Source organism: Solanum lycopersicum, chromosome 11, assembly GCF_036512215.1.
Source record: "Solanum lycopersicum chromosome 11, SLM_r2.1".
In the NCBI taxonomy this organism is placed as follows: domain Eukaryota; kingdom Viridiplantae; phylum Streptophyta; class Magnoliopsida; order Solanales; family Solanaceae; genus Solanum; species Solanum lycopersicum.
In genome coordinates, this window is record NC_090810.1 from 2,472,430 (window position 1) to 2,478,836 (window position 6,407).

Sequence of the window (6,407 nt, forward strand, 5' to 3'; positions counted from 1 at the left end):
TGCATTGAATTACTTAGTAGTTTATTTACCAAATGCTACCTTGTATGAGCAGAAGTATCGAATGACTTTGTCCACCTACCTTGTATGAGCAGAAGTATTGAATGACTTTGTCCACTTATCGCGTTATTAGCACATGCATTGAATAACTCTCTATCAATTTATCCACCAATACTACCTATATCCGCATAAGTATCAGATAACCCTATCAGCCTAGCTCGTTACTATCTTTTTAGAGAAGTCTCGGTCTTCGTCCACACCTAGGACATATATTCTATGTGCCCCAATGGATCTATGCATTGACTAATGCTATTAGTTTATCCACCAATACTGCGTACCTCGTATGACTAGGCGTGTCGTGAACTTTGTCGACCTACCTCGTTACTAGTACATGTATTGAGTAACTCATGAGTTTATCCATCAATGCTTTCATCATGTAGGTGAAACCTTGTATGACCATAAGTAGTACTAGATTAGCTAAGTTTACCGCTCATTTTATATTAACACATATATCGAATAACTCTATCGTAAGTATCAGCTAACTCTATTCACCTATCTTTTAAATTTTATTACCTTATCTACCAAAACTTCTATTGAATAGGTAGTGCCGCGCAGGGGCGTAGGGTGTCCGAAAAAATTACATTGCATAAATATGTCAAATTTTACATTTAAAGGATATATATTTAAAGTTGGACACCCTTGACAAAAACTATGTCTTGTGTAGTGATAATAGGTGTCCATATGAGTGAAAGAAGTTTTTGGTTCGAATCTGAAATAACATAATTTTTTTTTTTTGATAGCCACAAATCATTATTTTTGGACACTGTTAGTTAAATTTCTGGCTTCGTCGGTGCCTCATATGAACAAAAATATTGAATACTTCTAAACATCAACACTATCTAGATTTAAACCAAGCTATGTATCAACATAAATATCGAATAATTCTAACCATCACCATTATCTTAACTTAAAATCAAACAGTAGCTATTAGCTCGTATCAGCTAACTTTATCGTTAAAATTAAGCTATGTATCAACATATATATCGAATAATTCTAATCATCACCACTGCCTAAACATAAATCAAATAGTAGTTATTGGCTCGTATCAGCCAACTTTGTCCATCAAAGACGACAAAGAAGCAAGAAAGAATGGTCAAAGATTAAATCTTTTTGAGTTTTTTTTTGGCTCATTAGCACATTACAAAATGATGTGTCTATATTAAATGTTTTTCAACTGTCAATAATTGCTGGCGCCAACTCTTCATACAGCTCTGCAATTGCTTAAAATAGTACTATACTTTATATTTAAAAAAATAACATTTTTTTTAATGCAGAGAATTTATTTTGCCGACTTTACATTATAGCCGACTTCCACTATATATGAGAAAAATCAAAGTTGAATTAATTAAATTATTATGAGAAAAAGATTAGCAAAATCGAACTCTTACTTGCAAGAGATTTTTCTTGCAGAATATATATTTTTCCTAAGACTAGTATAAGATATTCTTTCTCTGTTTTAATTTATTTATCTGAATTTAATTCGGAACAGAATTAAAAATGTAAAAGAACTTTCAAATTTTGATGTCTAAAAATTAAAAGTACGTCAAATGTATCAAAATGTTATTTAATTTTGTGATTTTAAACATGTCATATGGAAAGAGATTTTTTTAAAAAATAGATTTTTAAAAAAAATGACAAACATATTAAAACAAATTATCGAGAGTGCTAATCTTTATTGATTCTAACTAATCGATAAATGGTCAAAGTTCATAAAAGATTTAGAAGTTTTATTCGTGTTTTAATTAGAGGTATTGTTGTTAGTAATAAGTAGTTAAACATCACTAATAAACAAGGATTGTGACGGATTGATGAAATAAGTATTTTTTTTCATTTTGATTAAAAATTTCGAGTTTAAATCATAAAAAATTTATCTTTATTATAACAAACAAGGATTGTGATGGATTGATGAAACTGTAAGTACGTTTTTATTCTTGATTAAAAATTTTGAGTTTAGATCATAAAAAAACTTTATCTTTATTGTAAAATTTTCTGGCACGAATTTAAATTTCAAACATGGGCTAAAACTTATTAGTGGTCCAATATTAGCATTTTAAATGTTCAGGTTCTTACAATTAATTTTTCTTTGACTTATTTTACCACATATTTTTGATGTATTAGTTAGTGGTCCATTATGGTTAAGTTTATGAAAGAAAAAATCAAACTTGATAGACTTTGGTACTATATAAGGTAGGTAAAGAAGAAATTAAAGTAAAAATGTAAGACTATTTGTGACGATACTTGATTTTGACCCGAGAATAGACTACGATCTCATCTCTCTGTAATGATGTCGTTTGTTCAGATATTATAAATATAGTAATATGACATGAAAAATAAAACAAAGAAAATGACTAACAAGAATTGTGACGCACTGGTGGTAATGATATCGTTTGTTCATATATTATAAAATATAGTAATATAACATGAAAAATAAAACAAAGAAAATGATCAACAAGAACTGTGATGCACTGGTGGGACAATTTCATCATTAATTAGAAATCTCAAATTTAAATCCTGAGTATAAAAAATATCCTATTGAAAGGGTTATTTCAACCAAAGATTTTGGTTTCGAACCCTGAATATAAAGAAAGTTTTGTTGGAAACGTCACCCCTAAACAATTCCAAAAACAACATAAGCATAAAGAGGAAGGAGAGGGACAATTTTTTTTTCGAAAAAAGAACGAGTCGAATGATATTTTCATAAATTTTTATAAATTGAACTAAAAAGATGACAAGTAAATTTTATGGGCTTGTATGTTACGTAATTTTACCCACAAAATTATATATATATAAAAAACTTATTGATTATAGTGAAATATCATGAGTTCGAAACTTAAAGGGTACAAAATTTTAACGTATATCACATACTACTGTTAATTGTGAGTGGTTTGCCCATTAAGTAAAAGTTAGCAGCCACACACAAAAAGATATGTTTAGTGACTCAAATTGCATGTGCATTATTAGGTGGTTTGCAATATAAAGTTATATTAAATACTTTTCAATAGAGGTGTCAATATCATACTTATGATTTAATTAATTAAGTTGAATAATAATCAAGATTTTTGATTAAAAAAAATTTGTAATTTGGCAAGTTTCCTAATCGGTATGCTAATTCATCTCACGTTATCAAAAGGACCTTATTCAATGTCAATGTTGCCTTTTTTTTCTCTTCAAAATTCCTTTTCTTAGGAGCAACAATTATAGAAAATAAATGAAGTCTATACGAAAAATACGCTATAACGAGTTTAAGTATACGTTATATAATAGGCGCTTATGATCGAGCCCTTCTCAAAAGTTTAGTGCATCAAAATGTGACGAATCTAACATTTGATATTAAAGTTTTCTACATATAAGGTTCTCCATATTATATAGCGAATACATATCAGTGTAGACATTAAACTTTTTTGAGACTCTCCAAAACGTGTTAAATTCAAATTGAGACTCTAAAAAGTGTGTTCAGTTTCAATCTCGGAGGCTACTCAATCCTAAACTCTAGTTTATGCCTATATAAAGGGGTACTAAATTTCCTTAAAAGTCATCTCGGATATTCAACAAGTTAATGGAAAAATTTATATAGAGGTCAAATTAAATCATCATAGTTCGAGAAAATACGCCACTAACAACCCGCGAATCATGAATAAATATTAGGAGAGTAGAATCAAAGTAGGAACATAATTTTACTCGCTATCCTTATCAATAAACAATCAGCTTCGGATTTTTTTTGTTTGTCGCTGTCACGACTCAAAACGAGTCGTGATTGGCGCACACACTTAACCTCCTAAGTGGGTGAACCAACCAATTTAACCTAACTTACAAAATACAAAGATAACGCGAAAACTCAAAATCTTACTAAATATCATTTTCCAAAACCTAAAAATCATCACATGAAGAATATTTAATCTCCAGTACTAAGTCTAAGAATATCAAATACACCAAAATAGAAGAATAAAACAATATGTGTTCGAAAGTATAGAACATCTTGTCATGATCGGAAGAATTCAAGACGAGTTTGAATGAATAGCTCACCGAGATAATGTTTAAGATATTGAAGCATGAAAACATGTCAGTAACGCTTAAGCATAAATCAACTGTGCAAATCTTCTGTGACGAAGTCTTCTTAGATTTCTTGGCATTATGTGCAAGTCACTATAATGATAATCATATGATTGTATGACTAAGTCTCCAAAATCTTTATGTTAAACGGAGTCAAGATATTCGTAAAGAGATTTAAAATATGAATACGTAATATGTTATAATATTACGTTAAGTCATGAACTATTTGAATGAGCTTTAAAAATTTTATGAATGAATTAATTTTTTATTGAAAGAGATTCAAATGAACCTTTCAAATCTCAAGTTAATTAGTTTCGCCCCCGATAATGATATTATATATTGAGATACTTTTTTTATTGGCGAGGTGATATTATAAGGAATATATAATATGAAATATTCTTCTCTTGTGACCTTTTAATTTCAATATTCAAACATGATATGTTTAAAACTATTACTATTGTGTATAAACCTTAACTTTTACATTAAAATTTACTTTATTTTAATATAGTCACCAAATTATATATATATATATATGGAGAGAGAGATATATTTAAAAGCTTATTTTTAAAGTATATTTTTACCTCAGTTGATCTGAAAAGTAAATAATTAAGCGTCAACAATCATGACTTGTGCTATTATTATAAACTTGGAGTGTAAATATAAACAACGTTTGAAATTTCGTCTTTTTGAAAATCTTTAAACTTTTTTAACTACGTCTTTAGATATATATGTGAAATTTGCTAACTTTTAAATTATCTGAAATTAGACTTGCCAAGCTAAACTTTAGATGCATATGTCTAGAACTTATAAAGTTATAAAAATTTAAACATTGAAATAATTATTTTAAAATAGCTAAACTTGCAATAAAAAACTTTAAGACTATGGCTTAAATAGTTAAAATGGGATCCCTTCTAAGTTTCTTTGGTGTTTTTTTTGGGTCTGGGTTTTGTTTTGGGCCCTTGCCCCTTTTATAGATATTAATAAAATCCGGCCCAATGGACCAAAAAATTTGAAAAACATTGTTGTTAGGCGTTGTTGAGCAAGAACTTCTTCTCGAATACATCTGTAATCACTCTCCTCTCGCTGATACATTTCTATTCCCCTCTCGGATATATTCATCCTCTCTCTGGTACATCCTTGCATATGTATATGGAAGTCCAATGATACATTTCTATCTCTCTCTCGAATACATTCATCCCTTTCTAATACATCCTTGCATATGTATACGGAAGTCCAGTCATGTATTGTTCTATTCTCTCTCTGATACATCCCTTTCCTTTAGGATACATCTCTAACCTATGTATCCGGATATCAAGTGAATGATGTATCCAGAAGTCGTATCTAAAATCCAAAAATTTTAAGAAATTTTTGTAATTTGAAAAAGAGTATGGAAATAATGTAAATTAACTGTTAACATTATGAGATTTATGTAAGTTATACTTTATTAAAAGGTTTTTAAGTGGACAAAACTTAAATGGTGACATAAAAGTGCCTATTCGTGTAAAACTCCTCGTAATACAATGAGGCCAAATTAGTTTTTGTCAAACTAATCCTTTTTAGTTTTTAAATCTCAGTATAAAGAAAAATATTTGGGATAATTATAACTCTAAATACTTTGATTAATTAGTTTACAAAATATGTATGAAGTAATATAGATAGTAAATACTTCTTATTAAATTACATATTATACACAACATATACATTAATATTATATGTTATATATATTTTAATTATATTGATAAACTAATTGACCGAACAGTATATATCTGCAATTTTTCAAAGTAATCAAGCCTAGATGTCATGACTGGAATTTAGCTGTTTATTTCATTTGATTTTTTGTTTAATCATTTGTTAATTTAAAATATTATGGACAACGATGCCATCAATACCAACCACATCCAATTATATGTTATTATTATTAAAAAAATTAAATTTTAAGTGAGATCAATCTTTAATTTTACAAGTTAAAGTTAAGTTTTCATTTTTATATTAAGTCATGTATAAATTGGTTCTTCCATGGATTAGGCAAATGCACATGAAACTTCATTACACTAATTTTTTTTTCTTTTCTTAGGTATACGACCTACTAAATTATATGTCAAAGTTGAAACACGTATTACAAGGTTTATTTAGTGGTGACGCTTTTAATAAGATTTATTTTTCATATATTAGAGTTTAAATTCGAGATTAGATCTTTGATTGAGGGTGAAGTAGTTTTACAATTGCACCATGACCAATGTTAATATCCGATTTTTCTTCTATTCATTGTCAAGTGTATATTATAAATATACCTTTGGTTA